At 36.4% G+C, this 18,936-nt stretch overlaps 1 protein-coding gene across 1 annotated transcript in view; it reads right to left on the bottom strand.

Annotated features, from left to right (window-relative positions):
• smg (sterile alpha motif domain containing protein 4 smaug) overlaps positions 1-18,936 on the bottom strand; it is a 522,350-nt gene that overhangs the window by 319,265 nt on the left and 184,149 nt on the right. The window contains exon 2 of the mRNA XM_090369606.1: positions 3,537-3,651. The gene's annotated coding sequence lies outside the window, so the exon portion shown is untranslated. The remainder of the gene's footprint in view (positions 1-3,536; positions 3,652-18,936) is intronic.

The raw sequence follows: 18,936 nt of genomic DNA, 5'->3' as shown, positions 1-18,936 counted from the left end.
CTGGCTCTTTGAAATCGTTCAAGGCCAATATCAAATTATTGTACTATCTGATCTGGAATGAACCTTATAATATAATCAGAGTCCATTTGGCATAAATAGCTGATTATATTGCTATGACCAGTTCAGTCTCTCTCTCTCTCTCTCTCTCTCTCTCTCTCTCTCTCTCTTGTCACACAGATGTTCAGGTTTATAGAAAAGGCACGGACACTGTTCTTTTGAATTGGCATCTGTAATTCTACCATTTTCTTCCAAACCAGTTCGAATATATGCAATTGGTCAGCATTCATTCACTGTCCAGCTTCAAACCCACAGAACTAACTTTTCATTTTCTCCATTTATCCCACTACTTGTTTTTTTGTTGTTTTTTTTGGAACAATTTTCCTTGACAATTTACAGAATTCAATTCTAATGTCCAGAAGTATCATCTGTGTTCTCAGATTTCAACCAATGCACGTTACTAAGCGGTAAACCTTCAAATACCTTTCGTGTTTGGGATCACCCTAAAATAAGTATTTAAAACCGTAAATGGTTCTCCAGTACTATCGGTGAAAATTACGATGCCAACAGAGCAAGGAAAAGTACCCTACATATAATAATAAAATCCTAAAAAAGGAAAACAAAATATATATAATAATAATTAAATCGGCGCAGTTTGCCGTTGCCTGAATAGCTATTCCAATAAATTCAGTAATGTAACTGTAGGACCAAGTTATACTTAACTTTTTTTTTTTTTTTTTTTTTTGATTCCGTCTACGAGAAAAGTAACTTGGTGAAAATTATTCTAAAGGATTAATTAAGATTTTAAGAATAACACTGCACTTCGCGTAAGTACTGAACAAAATTAAAAGTTCATTGATTTTAGCTGTTTACGAAAATAATCTAGTATAACATTCGGACCTCAATGTTCCAAACCCTATTTATGAAAGTACTCAATCTCAACTCACTGCTTCAAATCCAACTTTTTAAGTCTAAAACCCTGTGTGATCCCATGACATAAAAAAAGGGTCCCCAAAGTGAGTTCGACAGGTAAAATGCTATTGAGTTATTGGAATCCCTTTGTAAATAATTCAAAACATTTAATAAACTGATAATTTAGCTTAATACTTTCGTAGAATAAAATGTTATTCTAAAGGATATTCTTTGTCCTTCTTTCGTTCATACCATTAAAATCTCCCTTTACAAAACAGTCGGTTCATTATCAAGAGAAGCTTTCTTCTGAAAGCTTCTCTTGATTTTGGAGACAAGCAAACCAATTGCGATGAAAGGGAAGGAATGAACAGAGAAAATATCAGCAAAATATTTTTGATTAGAAGATTGGAAAGGTACGCTATTCATAAATTAGTAATTCGGTATCCTCAAAGTAGATAGTTGATTCTTGATTCAAACTATGTTCTCCGAAATTATACTATCTGAATTCACAATTTCAGGTGTTAACACTTTTGATATCTAGACATTCGCTTATGTATTTCAAAGTAAATTAATTTATTAAAAAAATACAATTTCGGTATATGTTATTATAGTGGTGCAACGGGGACCATTCATAATAAGGATCAGATGGGACTCTCGCAAAAATTATCAGGATCCTCTCGTGGTCAATTTTGAGGGGAAAATTGTATATTCTTCCCTTCAAGTGGAATTTACTTTATTATACATTTCGATACAATTACAATATATATTTTAAAAAAAAATTTCGTTATTTATAGGAGTAATAGTTCCCCCTTCCCCTAGACAGGGGAGTCCCCAGAAATGCGGGGTCCACAAGCCTTCCGCTACACCAATGGATTAAGGATCAAGTGTGGTGTGTATAGTCATGTAATTTTATACCATATAGATCCCAAAAATTACTGATTATCATTATAAATATTACAGCAGTACTTTTTCGTTATGGAAAAATTTCTTTATGTAACATTATTATTTTAAGGACAGATTTAATTGGGCAGACTAGAACAGTTGTTTCAAATCATGTTTTATACTATTTTTAAATGTCATGTATATGTAACAGGCTTCCCTTCAAGTGGAATTTACTTTATTATACATTTCGATACAATTACAATATATAATATTTTAAAAAAAATTTCGTTATTTATAGGAGTAATAGTTCCCCCTTCCCCTAGACAGGGGAGTCCCCAGAAATGCGGGGTCCACAAGCCTTCCGCTACACCAATGGATTAAGGATCAAGTGTGGTGTGTATAGTCATGTAATTTTATACCATATAGATCCCAAAAATTACTGATTATCATTATAAATATTACAGCAGTACTTTTTCGTTATGGAAAAATTTCTTTATGTAACATTATTATTTTAAGGACAGATTTAATTGGGCAGACTAGAACAGTTGTTTCAAATCATGTTTTATACTATTTTTAAATGGTCATGTATATGTAACAGGCTTAATGTTCAAGTCTGCAGATGATACAAAGGTTGGCATGATGGTTAATGACGGTAATGACAGTATGCTACTGCAACAGGATCTAGAAAAGTTAGGCAGATGGGCTGAGAAGTGGCAACTGAAGTTTAACATTGACAAATGCAAAGTACTGCACGTGAGTAGCTGTAACCCCAGAGATACGTGCCTTCCAACTGTGTGGTAATAGACTCAAGGTAGTCGGACATGAAAAAGACCTGGGGGTAATTGTGCAAGCAGATATGAAGTTCATTGAGCAGTGAGACAAGCTGTCAGGGCAGCTCATGGGATTTTATCAGTGATATACAGAAATTTTACTAGCAGGGATAAGGAGGCTATTATCCCATTGTATAAGGGATCAGTCAGGTCACATACTGAGTACTGCATACATGTCTGGATGCTTCGTTTTAGGAAGGTAATAAGTAAGATGTCCAGCTGCTGAAACGAGTACAGAGAAGGTCAATGCGATTGGTAAGAGGAACAAAGGGGTGCTCTCACTAAGAAAGGCTTCAGTTCTGCAAATTGCAGCGTCTGAAGACTAGGCACCTGCAAGGTGATCTGATTGAGGTGTTTAAAGCTTTGAATGGATTGCACAAGCTCAATGGTGATGGGATTCTTCCTCTTCCTCAGACCACACACGAGGGCCAAATTCAAATTGCAGAACAGATATGTGGAAGTTTGCCTTTAGCTAGTAGGTGGTTGGTTGCTGGAACAAACTTCCGTCTGTTGTTGTGGAAGTTGATAGTTTAAATAAATTCAAGGAGGAACTTGACAAACTATTGGAGGGAATGAATAAGTGAAATGGGAGGTGTCGTTTTGTTTTTGGCTGATGCTGTATAAGTTTGCTCTCTTGCATCATTGGCCACTGCAAATGCTAATATAAATATTTTTCAACTAGAAATTTCACAATTTAAGTTGGACATTAGAAATCTCTTGTCTACCGCATCAGAAAGTGGTTTCTCTTCATAAATCATACTTTAAAAATAATAAACAAATTTATATAATAGAATAAGTAGATATTATAGAAGTAATAAACCTATTTGTTATAAGATTTATTACTTCTGTAATAAATCTTAAAAGAGAAAGACCGTTTAAGATTTAGCAAAGAGAACTGATAAAAAAAATACATACTCAACCAAACTGAACTGTATACTGAGCCACAGAATATCACACATTTCTACTGATTATTATAATGGTTGGTGGCGCTCTTTGCGCACTGGTCAGGGAAAACATGACAGACCACGAACTAAAAGGAGAAAAAAAATATAATGATAAGAATTTGGCACACATACACACACTCGTTTTAACTGTAATAAAATAATACCGACAAGCATTGTTAAGACAGAGTTTGTGTAATATATTAGTAAAATATTACCTCGTTAAAATCTTTTGATAACATCGTGAAATTATCTAAAGTAAGGAGAAATACAACAGGCGACTCAAGGTCATTCACACTCCATAATAGCGATACGGAAGAGAAGATCCGGTGAGTGACCTTGAAATACCTCTTGCTTTCTCCACGCTCTAGTGGTATCTCTGCATTCGATGACTCAGAACATCTTCCAAGACCACAAATTAATATCAGCGATACATCGAAAGCCGCGTTCGCTTGCGGGTTTTACAGTAATACAGAGGGTGTTTTTTTGTAAGGACTCGTCAAACTTGGGAACGTGTTCTACTGAGGACAGGGATGAAAAAACTTCATATTGATATAAGTCCAGAAAATGTGTTCCTTCCGAGTTATGACCCTTTGTCTTTTTTTTTTTCCCCCACAGAGTGAAGGTAAGTAGCCATCAATAAGTAAGTTAACAGGCAAATTTGAAAATGCAAATTTTGGAACAAATTCATTTGCTCCTTCTGGATGAGGCAAATGTTCTTAAAGTGAGTCGCCGGTTTTTCTGAAGTTACCGTAAGTGATAAGTATTTCTACTGTTATTTGCAAACCAGGTGTTATGTAATTTTTACCTTGACTATGAATAATTGGTACTCTTACGCTGAAATAGTAGACACTGATTTCATTTATGGAGGAGCAAAGGGAAACAGTTGTCAAGCTCAGTGTCTCTACCAGGAAATTTTTTTCCCGCGGACGAAATTCAACCAAAGAATACTTTGGCTGGACACGCAGCCATCAATCGGTCTTCGAGAGATAGGATCCTTTTTCGCCTGTTGCCGCTTTAGAGAAACAGGTGGGGGTCACGATTGAGGATGTTACCGGAACTAATACAAGAAACACAGCGGCAATATTAGGTGTTGCATATTCAACCTGGAGAATGGAAAATTCTTCGCGAGCAGCAATCACGTGCAACAAGTGCAGACTCTCTCACAAGATTATTTTCATTCGTGAGTCGTCGTGTTTCGTTAATAGCTTCTGGCAGTGTATTGAATCCTTTTTTTTTTTTTCCTACATTGTTGGCTTTTCGCGGATGAATCGCAATTCACAAAGATGGCATTATGAATTTTCAGAACGATCACCAATGGGAAAAAACCCAATCGGCATCAACAGCAGTTTTCACCCAGTCTCGGCATCAGTAGCCGTTTCACTGGAACCTCTCGACTGGTATCATTGGTGACTACAGCTTGACGAATTCTGGGAGTGTGGCATGCATAAAAGGAATCGCCTAAGTAGGTTCGTTACTAATAAGTTTTTTTTGAGGGGGAAGGAATATTTAATTTTTGAACCCTACTGAAGTCTAAAACCCTACAAAACGCAAATCTGTTGCGTTTTGACTTCCACCCTACTGAAGTCTCAGGCCCACCCCACAAACGCAAATCTGAGTGCAATTCACAGAAAATTATGGATTCTAGCGTGTGTAAAGCGGGTGTTAGCAGAACATTAAAGACACACATTTATTTACAAAAAAAATTTACAACCATTAATGAACATTATATACAGCATTTACATAAAAGAAACAAATAATTACATATAAGCATACCAATTTCCATATATTTGAACCATATTACAGTGCACTACACCATCTCTCTCTCATCAAGTATTCTCGATTTGCAAATTATCAACATCAGTTTGTATCAGTTGTATCTTACTTAATATGAATCCTCGATGATTACTCAATCTTTCTCTTACATTACCAATTTTTATCACTTACATCAGCAAAACTCATTTCAACTCTTATTACTCTTTTGTATATTTGTTTCTAGCCTTTAACACATGAAGTGTATTACAACTGGTATCCGCTTATCTCAATAATGTTCACTATAAATCCTTCATTCTACCTTAATTACTCTCTAGTTATCATCTAGTCATCCCTCTTTACTCATGAGGTTTCTCTATTAATAAAATTTCTTTCTCTTTACACCTCATCTGGTATGTTATCTTGTGTTGGCACCTGGTCTAATTTAATGATATAGGTTAACATATCCTTACAGTACTACCACTATAAATATAATTTCTTTACTAATTGCTTTATGCTATTACTTTATTTTATTACCCCTATACCACCCTTACATTATTTCATAATCATTTACATTCATAACAAATTATCTCAACCTTAGTAACTAACTTGCCTAATACAACAGGAATGTTCCTTTTTTTTAAAAGGACTATCACTCAGTTCGTTACAGAGCTAGGTTATGAGTCCTTGAGTTCAGGATTCGAGAAAAAAACAGGAACAGACACGTTCCGTAATGGCCGCTACTGTACTTCCAATTTCCTTGCATTCAGGCTTCCTTCGTGCAGACAGGCTTTCTTCCATTTCTTGTGCGCTCTGCTTTCTTTAGTGGCGGACGGGCTTTCTTTCTTTTCTGGGCTCACATATCTGCACAACTGGCTATCATCACTACCTTCCGATGCCGGACCAGGCTTTCTTTCTCTTCTTGGCCCACTTATCTGCACAACTGGCCATTATCACTGCCTTCCGATGCCGTATCAGGCTTTCTTTCTCTTCTTGGCTCACTTATCTGCACAACCTTCAACGCACATATTCCCACTCTCCCATACCTCCAAAAAACCATCATCACTTTTAGTTCGCAGTTACTCGCGTCTTCTACGCCTCACTACCCATTTCTCTCACGTTTTTTCTTTTTCGTCTTGCTACCACGAGATGTGAACTCTGACCACCAAAAAATCTACTCCCACTTCAACCCGCAAACTGACGACCCTTTCGACCACAGAGAAGTCAGATACAGAATGAACACTTGCTCAATTACTACTCCCCCCGAACTTTACTCTTTTCCCTCAAGTTTGGAACGCTTCCCCCAAGAACTCCAACCCATCCCCATACTGTTTAATTTTTTCATTCCTTCCTATTTGCTAAAACGACTCATCCCAGCCGTCTCCCTAGGGCACAAACCAACACTTCTCTAGAAATTTCTTTTTTTTTTTCACAAGGCAGTGACTTTTCATGTTTGCCAGTCACCTCCAAAACACTCATTTTCGTGTTCACACTTTCTCTGCTAAATATGACAACTTATCCCAATTCAGTCACCCTGATTTTCTTTTGACGCGAACACTGGACGTCCACTAATTTCCTGTTTACTTTCTAACTGTCTGTGGCTTAGATCAAAAGAGACGCTTCGTAATCCCATTTTACGGTTCTATTGTTCTTGCCCTCAGCAACCCTTTCACGCCTGTTCACAAATAGCACCCCTTCTCTAGTCATTGCGCTGTCTCTGTTAGCTCTCTTACATTATTCGAAATTACTTGTTTCCATTTAGCCACTATTTTAATTCCCACGCATAAAACTGTCCATTACTAAATCCAGTGTTCTTCCAACTTGAACCTTTTTTTACATTCAACCTAAATATTCTATCTTAATATTTACTATCTTTAAATTAATACTCGGGCATTAATACTAATTTTTACTTTCCATTGCTCTTCCTGAATTTATTTTAGAAAAACAAATATTTCTATTTTAATTTGTAAGATCTACATCTTACAAAGTAAAGTGATAATGTTTGTTTACTTTCGATTTTAATTCCGTACATAAATGCGTAAAAGCCACTCCTTCTACTGCTACAGAACACCCCTAAAATTTCAATGTAGCATCTTCTCCTGCGCGACTATCGTACTGCATAAGTTCTTTTCTAAGCGGCAAACTATACCCGATTTTGTACATTTTTCCTGTCATCTACACTCAATGGGCAAAATTACATGCATTTTTTGGAGAAGAATGATCTACTGTATTACTGGAAGAAATTCCATTGGAAGTAGCCTGTCAAATGTTCATATATATGATGGGGTTCCAGCACATTTTAGCCTCATTGCTCCAGAATTTCTCTATAAAAAGTATCCTGATAGTTGGATCAGTAGAAGTGGGCAAACTGCACTCTCGCAATTTAAATCCACTGGATTTCTTTTTATGGATACGCCTCAAGGCGCTTGTTAACGCGCTGTCTCGGTTCGTAATGCACAGGTTCTCCGTAAAAAAAGGATTGTGGATGATTGTTAAACACTCCAGGAGTTTTCAAACTTGTTCTAGACACTCAGAGGCGCGTGTATTGCTGCACAAGGAGGCCACTTCGGATACTTGTCTGATGCAGACGTAAAGGAAAGTTCTCATCGGTCACTTAGTGTGCATTACTTACTTTAATAAAAAAAAAAATAATAAAAAAAAATAACTCAACAGATATTCTTACCTTCAGACTATAAAAAAATAAAAGGGGCTATAACTCAAAAGGGAAGCTTTTCCCGACCTATAACTAAGAGAACGTTTTCACCCCTATGTTCAGTAGAACAAGATCCCAAAATTTGACGAGATCTTTAAAAAACATTCTGTATTTTTAAAAGATCTTGTCAAACCCCCGCTCCGCATTTTGTATTCTTTGAAGGCTATGTAAAATTCCTTTAAACATAATATGAGGCAGTATACTGAGAAATGGGTTTAAACCACTCTGAATGGTAACTTCATTCTGATTAAGTTTCCGTTCCATGGCTAGGTTGCTTAGTTTATATTTAAAACAGCGATTAAAATTCATTGTTTTGAATATGTTATATACATGTGTAAGAAAAAGAAGATTCAAATGAGTAAGGCTTGGCAGTACAGCAATTTCGTCTCCGGGATCTGAAGTTGTTATGTATTTTCGGAGGATACCGAACTGTCATAATCCCACTGTATCAGGCAAATATAAGACCATATTTGGAATAGTGTCCAATATGGAGAACGCGGTATTGTGTTCCACATTTGGAATACTGTACTGTGTTCTGTATGGAGACATCTGAAAAAAGACGTTGAGCTTCTTGAAAGTGATCAAAGACGGGTAACTCACATGGTGAGAACGGCAAAAGGGCGACCACGCGAGAAAAGGGGTTAGTAAAGTGAATGAAGGCGCAATTTTCACTGTTACAGAGAATTCTAGAACTCGGAGACATAAATTGAAATTACAGGGGGAGAGGTTTAGACTAGATTGTAGGAAGTTTTCATTTAGTCAGCGAGTCGTTGATTGCTGGAACAGGTTGCCTTCGCAGGTGGTTGAGGCTGACAGTTGGAATAAATTCAAAGGTCAATTGGATAGTTACCTGTGTGAGGAGGGAAGCAAATAATTTGTACTTCTTTATCTATCGTCTGTTCCCCCCACAGTTTTTAATTGTCGGCCAGTGTAGCAAAAACCTGTGGCTTCCTTGCTCTATATCGTTATTACTATTACTAATGTTCACATCTGGCTCGAAGCAACTCATTATATATATATATATATATATAAAGTTAAAGCAGCCGTGAAGAGATGGTTAGCCATTCAACCGAAAGAATTTTACTTGAACAGAATACAAAAATCGATTAAGCGCTGGACTGATGTATGTATCGAGTTAAGTGAGGTGTATGTAGAAAATGATGCACCAAATTAAAGACAGCTTCTTTTTTCTACAAATACATATATTTAAATTAAAGACAATTTCTTTTTTTATTATTATTATTACAAATACATTTTTTTGCTCATCTCCATTCCTTCAAAAGTTATGCAATAAGAGGTATTACTTTTCAGCCTACCCCACAATATTGCAGTAATTAACTTTACGTGTACTAACTTTATTATAATAGTGATATATTTTTAATTTGTAAATTAACATTTAAATATAATCAGATTTTCACATAGCCTTAGAGATCTCTAGATATATATCTGATAAAAAAAAAAAAAAAAAAAACCTTTAATTCAAGTTAGCATCGATGATATTACGCCACTGGGATTGAGCGTTCCAGGATATTTGGGATGTTCCCCAGAATTCAGCCGTATATCCCAGTTTCGAGATTTCAAAATCTGGCAACCCTATTTTAGCCTAACTCAAAGAGCAATGAGATGAATGAAGAAACAGCCTTTCTGGAAGTTCGAAAGTATAAATCTCCTTTTTATGGAAACAGGCATTCGAACAACACAATTTCAGTATAAATATCTAGTCCTAGTTGTGAAACAGCCGGATTTCGTCCTTGGTCATCGTATATGGAACGAAACAACATGATTTCTTAACAATGCTGTTTTTAGCTCATTTAGAGCAATTTGAGTTTTACACAACGGGAAAAATATTCCGTAATCTAGAAATGACTTCTTACGTGGGTTACAGCCATCTATAACAGTTTATGTAAAGCTTCGGGGAAGGGCGTAAAAGTAAAATTAGAAGTAGGTTAAGCAAAAACCGTAACACATTTAGAGAAAAACTCGTACTACTTTTTGTCAATTTAAGGAAACTGCAGTTTCAACAATCTCGGCCATCGTATCTTTAGCTCATCCAGCATTTTCCATTCATGTGGAACATTACCTGTTCAAAAATATTCACCACAGCTTTCTTGTGGCTGTTTCATAGGCCATCGCATACTTAAGGAAAACTTAGACCTGTCAAGGTAAATCTACCAAACGTCACTCAGGGTTATCAAATAATGCACGGTTTCACAAACTCATGCTTTGAATTGGAAGCGAAATTATCTCCGAAAAAAATTATTTTATTAAGGTAAAAAGTATTCCAATGAATATAAACATATATACACATATACAACATATATTACACACGATAGGAGAATTTTAATTAGATTAACATTTCATGCCCTTTTCTAGCTACATAATGAGATCTTTTAGGCATCATCTCATCTACAAATTCGGTTTTAAAATTTTTCTGGCAACGAAAAAAAAAAAAAAAAATGAAAAACGAGTACTTTTATTGTAAACTTTTTTTTTTTTTTTTTTTGTTTTAATAGAGACAAAACAATATAGCTTTCTAAATCCATTTAGCATTCACAATTTTCACAGATATTAAATAAAATTTCTGGTAATTATTAAAGGAGCATATTTGAAAGCAGAGTTTCCCATCATGCGGAAATCCACCCTTCGCCTTGAAGAAATAGCTGGTTATAATCATGGTTAAAAAAGGAATTTATAACCCAGGAATTTCTTGAACAGAAATCACAGTGAAGCAAATACTTTTCGATTTTTTTTAAATGTGGTTAAAAAATATTTGATTATTTTTAAAAATTACTAACTGAAAAATGAAGTCCCGTAGTAAAATGTTGTTTTTATATACCTATGCAGTCTGTAATAGGAATTTTTCTTTTTAAAAGCAGAGTGAAAAAAGAAAAAAAAAATCGGTCAATTTAGGCCAGAAATTTTTCCAATTCAAGGCCTCCGAATTCAGCAGACCTGACCTCCCCATACAGACTTTTTATTATGTTCCCTCCCCCCAAAGGGCGCATTTATAGAGACAACCCTGTTTCTATGAATTCCTAAAATCTCACAATGAACGCGAGGTTTCCATCTCTTCTGACATTCACCGCTGATAGGCTTCAGTCCTCCACAAAAGGGAAACCAAACAAATACTAATAATAAGAAGTAATTTTTAAGCAGTAATTTTCTCTATGTCAAAGTAGCTGCACTCTGATCCTCAGTCCTCTTCATCCCCATTAGAAAAAAATCTTGGGCGTGAGACTGGTCAAAAGAGTCATTTTCCCTTCGTCTTCCCACAAGTGCGATGCATTGCACGTTTTAATGTCAGTACACAGGATTTGATAAAAAAAAATAATAATAATAATAAAATAAAATAAAAAGCACAAAACAATTTGGTCATCTAGTGAAGAATTGTTCTTTTACCTTTGGAGCTTCAATGTCTTTGAGTTACTAATTTTTAGAAATGATCAAAGGCTATAATCACCCTGTATACATATTTCTGAAAAAGTGGAAAACACGAGAGAAAGTTCCAAGTTTTATACATATCAACCATATTCATTTCTGGGCCTGCCATAAAATGACCATTTAATGCCTGGATAGAAATCGAATCTTTTTCTGTACCAAGAATTCATATACGAGGGTTGTTCAAAAAGTAGTACCACCGCTGCTGTGTAAATACGCTGAGCATAAATCACTTGTATAGACTGCATGAAAGGATAGAGGATAAGAAAGGACCAGCTGTGCATCAACAGCAGTTTCGTGAAAGTAAACGTGAACGGATAAGTTTTGACGGACTGAGAAGTGCAAATGCGTGTTGCGGGTGGTGCTGTGAACTACGCTCACACAGAAAAATCACAAGTTCTTGGGTAACATCTCTTATTATTATTATTATTAATATCAATTTATTTCCGAAGAACTGTCCTTTTACAGCTATGCAGCTAGAGGACATGAGTTATATACAGAGAAAAAAAACATAAAATACAGACATATGCATTGCATACAGAGCCAGATACAATATACGGCCTTAAACAGCCACTGGTGAAGATACAAAAACATAAAGTTATAAGAAATACAAAAACATAAAGTTATAAGAAATACAAAAACATAAAGTTACAACAAGTACAAAAACATAAAGTTACAACAAATAAAAGTGCATCCGGATACATCGAAGCGTGGATATTGCGGTATCACAGAGAGTCCACCTAGAGCTTGACTAAGGCATACATGTCTGCAAGAATGGAAGATCTGTAGGTTCTGTCCTTGCAAAGTTTCTCAGCGTCTATGGCTAATCTGTTAAATATTTGGAAGGAGTTGTGTGGAAACATGTTGTCCAAGGAGGACATGCTACGCAGCTTCGACCTGTATGGGGAGGTGTTGGACTGGCATCTTCTACTGTCGGACGGTCTGGCGATGATATCCCAAATATCGGGTGACTTCAGTTTTCCGGATAGAAGCTGAGAGAGGGTAAGAAGGTTCCTAGAGATGATGTGATACCTCCAAGGAAGCGTATTAAGATTGGTGACCAGAACAGATTTTGAGATTGTAGGTGTTAGCCCAGCAACCCTATTTAGCCATTTCAAGATCCAGAATTCCAGGGAGAGGAACCTGGCTTGGTATGATGAGGGTGCTGAGGACCATATAGTCGAGGCATATAATGGAATTGGGAAAATACAACGAAGAATGTATTTGATGATAAGGTCCGGGTTATGGAAGTTGGAGATCTCTTGTTTTACTGCCCATAAAGCCGAATATGTTTTCGTTCGAGTGGCATTAAAGTGAGGCAAGAAGGTGAGGTCTTTGTCCCAGATGATACCCAAATCTTTATGTTGGGTGACTTTTTTTTAACTGGAGAATTCGCAATAATGATGTCCACCTCGTTGGTATTTTTCTTCTTAGTGATAGAGAGTTGTGCAGTTTTCTCTTTATTAATGAAGAGCCCAATCGCATGAAGGTAGTTTTCCAGTTCATGTAGCTGTCGGTTGGAGCTCACAGTGATAGACTGGAGAGACTGGGGGCATTTTGTGATGACGAAGAACTTAATATCATCTGCGTAGGTGGTAAAATTAGTACGGTTTGATAGGAAGGGTTCTAAAGATGCGGCGAAGAGGGCGGCAGAGAGAACGCCCCCTTGGGGGAGCCCTCTGGAGCAGAGAATGTGGTGATTATGGTTTTGATTTCTGATCCATAGGATCCTGGACCGAAGGAGTTTCCTAAGGAGAACTAAGATGTTGCCAGAGATTTTGAAATAGTTGCACAGTATGGTACATAATGCATGGGTGGACAGATTGTCAAAGGCCGCCTTAATGTCGAGAAACACAATATCCAGTTGCTCTTTGTTGCTTAAGGTACTTTCAATTCTGAACAGTGTGTCCAAGAGGTTGGTGATCGTGGAACGTCCAGGTAGTACACTATGGAGGTATGGAGGTTTGTGGCCGAACATGTGATGGATGAGAGCAGGAAGTATGGCTCTTTCCAAGATTTTGAGAAAAGTGCATCCTACAGAAATTGGTCTGTAGTCATTAGGCAATTTTGGGTTAGACTTTTTTGGAACTGGAGAAACATAATATGTGTTCCAGATAGCAGGGTAAACTTTTTCCACAAGACGAAGGGGCTATTCAGAGTACATTCCTGTGATCACGTATCCTCAGAAAAGTCATGCAATTTATGAATGCTTGTATTTTATAAGCTACTACTAAATAATAATAACTGATAGTTATTTTTCATGAAGTTCAAGCTTTCGCCAATGTTAATAAAAACATCGTTTAGCAGTAACTCATACTCTTTGTACGAGGGGGGTATCAAAAAGTTCGTACCCTGACCTGGATAAAACATCAGTAGGAAGGATGCTGTTTTGAATATAAGTTGTGTACATATTCAATAACTAACGTGTGAAATTTCATTCCCGTAGGTGATCGTACACCAGAGGTGGAGCCCGGAATCTGAGGAAGGACGCTACGGTTGACAAAGTGAAGTATCGAGCAGAGATAAAGTTCCTGCATTTGCAGGGCAAGAAAGCTCAGGAAATTGACGAAGAAATGAAAGCTGTGTATGGGCAGCGAAGAAATGAAAGCTGTGGGTCTGCCCACAGCATTTTACATGACCATCTGCACTAAGGTCTCCGCACGATGGATTCCAAGATTGTTGACGCCTTTGCAGAAGCGATGTCGAATGCAATGTTCTTGCCAACTGTTGGACTTGTGTAATGCGGATGTTGAGAACTTTTTTGATCGGTTGAGCAGCGATGCTGAGTGACAGACGTGTAACTATTCATTTCATCGCAAGCATTTTGCATGACCATCTGCACATGTCTAAGGTCTCCGCATGATAGGTTCCAAGATTGTTGACGCCTTTGCAGAAGCAATTTCGAATGCAATGTTCTCGCCAACTGTTGGATTTGTGTAATGCAGATGTTGAGAACTTTTTTGATCGGTTGGTGACAAATGACAAATGCTGGGTGTACTAGTATGATCAGGAGACTAAAGACATATCAAAGCAGGGGAGGGAAGTCGTCTCAGGAAGTCATCAATGAAGTAGAATCGTTGTTTCAGACAAAAAGTGAGGTCTGTGATCAAGGCATTAAACAACTGATCCACTGATGGGAGAAATGTGTTACTATACATGGAGAGTACATAGAAAAGGATTAAAGTTTCTGTGAAGTTTCACCTTTTTAGAGCTATTATTTCTAGGTAAGAATACAAACTTTTTGATACCCCCTCGTATTTAACATCTCACTGTAAACAGCACATGATTTGTTTGTAAACTGTTTCCTGTGATGGTAGTAGTTCACTTATGCATACGAGTATCAATGTGCATTTTCCACTTTAAATAATTTTCAAAATTATATTCATTGCTCTTAGTTGTCAGAGGTGACAATCAATAGCAATGAAATGAAACATTCATTGATGGTGTTAGTTTCTACATCTAGATGGCAGAGGGGAATTTTCTTAGAAACTTCATTATTAGAGAATTTTCTTTTATCTCCCAAAACTTCCTGACAATTATCAGTGATGCTCAGCATACTGAACTCTTCTATTACTATACATATTTGTGTTTTTTTCTTTCTTTTTTATTTAGATTTAGAAACTAATAATTTGGTTAGTTTAGCTGCATCGCAGCCTAGTGTTTCAATCTACGAAACGCACTGTGAGCTTTGTATACTCACAACGCCGAGATAAGCATATTTAACATATGTGTTATACTTATGGATGGGTGCTTTTCTAGGTTTCTTTATTGCAGCTACTGTTTGATGGCTTTACGCTGAAGCTGGTTACGGCAGTCCCTGTTTTCAGAATCATCAGCTTTCCCCCTTTTGATAATTGTCATTTTGGTCATTTTGATTTTAATTCTAGTCGTAGTAGGAAGAAAATTAGTTTTATTCCTTAGTTTTAATATTTCTTTCTCATTTGCCGTGTTATTTAAAACTAAAAAGTCTCCAATGCAACCCATCCTGTCCGTGCGGAAGTAGGCCTCAGAAACCAGCCCTGTTGGTCCCCAGAAGACGACAGGAGGATTAAAAAAAAAAAAAAAAAAACACCCTGAGCACCAGAAAAAAAAAAAAAAAAAGAAAGAAAAGAAAAGAAAAGAAAAAGGTCAAAGTCCTATTAAGTTTATGTGACCCAAACAGAGCAAAGAAATGTGGTCACAAACCGAGTCATTCAATAACAGTTAATAGTATTTTAGTATTAATAATAGCCACATGGTGCAAGGGAGCCTATATCTCTTTTGCTGAACTAGCCAAAAAAATAAAATAATAATAATAATAATAAAATAAATATAATAACAAAAAATAAATAAGGATAAAAACAAATTAATAATAATAAGAAGAAGGAAATTAAAGAAATAATAATAATTAATAAATACGAGAAAAGGAAATGGACAACCTATGCATTTCCCTCCTCCTTTAGGTAATTATCCAGCTGACCTTTCAATTTCCCCAAACTGTCAGCCTCTATCACCCATGTAGGTAACTATTCCAATAATTTATAACTCGCTGGCTAAAATAAAAATTCCTGCAATCCAGTCTAAACAACTCCCACCACGTAACTTGAAATTATGGCCCCTTGTTCTAGAATCATTTATAACCGTGAAAATTTCGTCCTTATTCATTTTGCTTATGCCTCTCAGAGCCTTAAACACCTCAATCAAGTCTCCTCTAAGGTGCCTAGTTTCCAAGTTCTGCAACTCACATATTCGAAGACTTTGGACCCTTTTAAGAAGAACAATGTCTTTCTTTAGGTGCGATCTCCATACTTGAACCCAGTATTCCAAGTGTGGTCTAACAATAGCCTTATATAATTGGACTATGACGTCCTTATCTCTACTAGCGATTACTGTTCGATAAATCATCGATAGGAAACCATGGGCCCTCCTTGCAACCAATCTCAATGCTCGGAGAACTTCATATCTGTCTGTATCGTAATACCCAAGTCCCGTTGCTCCACTCCCGTTCCTCCATTAAGGTAAACTAAAGTCATTAAAACTAAAACTAAACTAATACGGTTACATCAATAAACAGAACATATTTACACTCAGCATAAAACATAATTCTAGAACTGAAACTACACTCTGCATATAATAAAAACGGTTCAGAGGTTGAAAAAAAAAAAACCAGATGGAAGCAGTTGGTGTTTGTCCAATTGATCAGCATCTTTCAAAAACAAGAGAAGCAAAGTACTGGAAGGTGGAGTAAATTTCTTTGTTATTTTAGCTAGAAAAAGATAGAATTTTAACACTTACGACCTAACTCACTGAGTGGTTAGCGCGGAGTGCAGTAGCACACGCGTTTGAGTTGACCGCGCTTCACGCCTACATAATTGCTAAATGAGGAAATTATTGTATTCTAGTTACAATTATTAGTCGTAAACTTTCTTGTCGTGCTGGAGGGAATAGGGGTTCGAATTAAGAGGTCATGTTGTTTTAAGGAAAAATCCGAACTGTCAACTAGGACAATGGTGCATGACAGCTTTTGGGGGGATTGGGGGAGGGAACAGTACTACACATATATCACCAGGGAAGATAAAAACAAGAATTCTTGCGAATATATAGATATATATAATTTTTCTACTGGTTATATTTTTATAAATCTGGTAGAATTAGATCAGTTATGACACTTCGACGAAGGGTTACCAACCGATCTACTTTTTGTAGATCAGTCCTATTTCGTCAAACTGTCCTTTCTCCTACTCGAACTTTAATTAGGACACCGACTTTGAGAATCTGTTTCGCATTTATCTACACGTACTGTGATTCTGTTGGGTGCATTCCTTATATATTATATTTTATAATATAATATAATCATTTGTATATAAGACATACGTTTTCATAAAGCTGTGTAGGTATTTATGAATGGCAGTACAGAGATCGTGTATCATTATCGAATATAAAATATGATTTTATCATTGCATCATGATAACAATTTGTTTACATTTATCATTGCATCATGATAACAATTTGTTTACATTTATCATTGAAATGTCCGGAACATCGTTGTGATGGGGATATTATCACATAAAGAAATAAATAAGACTTTTTTTTTTTTTAATCCTGGAGTCTAGATTTGAAACAGATTTGTGAAGCTCTGGAGATGCTATATATCAGAGGTTCCCAAAGGGGTATTCCCCCTGGGGAGGGAAATATTTTTATGAAGCACTTTAAGATACACCATCCCACTAATCCAGATATGAACTGTATTTTATCTTTGAGATAAATATATATTTATAAAGTATGTATACAATACTCATGGCTAAATTTTGTCAAATCTATTTATTTGCACTTGTTTTGGAGGAAGATGGAAGACATAAAGGTTTGGGAACTTTTACTATATACAATACCAGCAGGTGACACAACAGAGGGAAGTTTGGTCATGTGGGGGTCGGTTCAAACGTACTTCGCTATGCACCTTAGGAAAATATACATGGTCTCTTTTTGCAAGAGACATCTTCTAATTATTCCATTAAACAGAAACAGGGCACAAAAAACAATTCTCCCAACTGAAAAAATATGGTTCTTTTCTTAAGGTGCTTACTACTTGGCCTTTGTTTATAGTACACACCGACGGGGTTCTCAAAGTGATATCCACCAATGTATTTCCAGGAGCTCTTATACGTATTCTTTTCAGAAACGTACCGAGCCCTTCGCCCTTCCATAATACGAGTGTCCAATGGAGAAAAGAGTTTGAAAGCCCTAATTACGAGTTTGGATTAAAAAAAAGAAAGAAAGCACCCCCAATTTTTCACCATTTCTTAGCGGGATGAAATCTGACTCGGGCTGGGTGAGTCAAATAATTGTAATCTGAATAGCATCAGTTACTGACGGTCTTTTACAGTTGTTCATTCATTTATTTATTTTTTAAGGATAAGAGAGTTTACTTGTATTAGTTTAACCGCTAAGTTTGGGATTAGTGGGTTGACTAGTTTTGTGCAAAGTTACTAAGTTCACGATGCACCTATATGTGCCAAAGGTCAATTACTTTGAAGAACGAACCGCTGAAGTTTCCTACTGGGAAACCCTTGTTAAGAATGGAAACGTAAGTGGTATTTTTATTTTTATTTTTTAATCTACTAACATCTACATGAAGTTTTGCTCGAGGCATTCACTAGAATGCTTCCGGTTTCGGATTGGCACACAACACATGAAAATGCAAACTTTCTACATACATTTTATTATAATGATCTGATTAATGTTAAATTAAGCATCCGAAATGATAATAAAAACTTTCGGTGGAACCATTTGATTGCAGTTTTCAGGGAAGGCGTATCGTAATTCCTTTTAGAGGTTTGGTTTCATTAACGTGCTGAAATGATTTCACTGCACTATTTCTCTCTCCCGCTTCCTAGATAATTTAGCAAGAGTCCCTCCCAGTCTGTCTGTCTGTAACTGAAGTTGCTGATCCGGTTTTTGGTTGTACTAGTATCAGTTAGGTGCCGCAATGTCT

The sequence above is a fragment of the Mastigoproctus giganteus genome, chromosome 3 (genome assembly GCF_048544385.1).
Source record: "Mastigoproctus giganteus isolate SK-2022 chromosome 3, ASM4854438v1, whole genome shotgun sequence".
In the NCBI taxonomy this organism is placed as follows: Eukaryota; Metazoa; Arthropoda; class Arachnida; order Uropygi; family Thelyphonidae; genus Mastigoproctus; species Mastigoproctus giganteus.
Note: the sequence above shows the minus strand (reverse complement) of the source record. Positions and strands in the feature narration are given on the sequence as shown.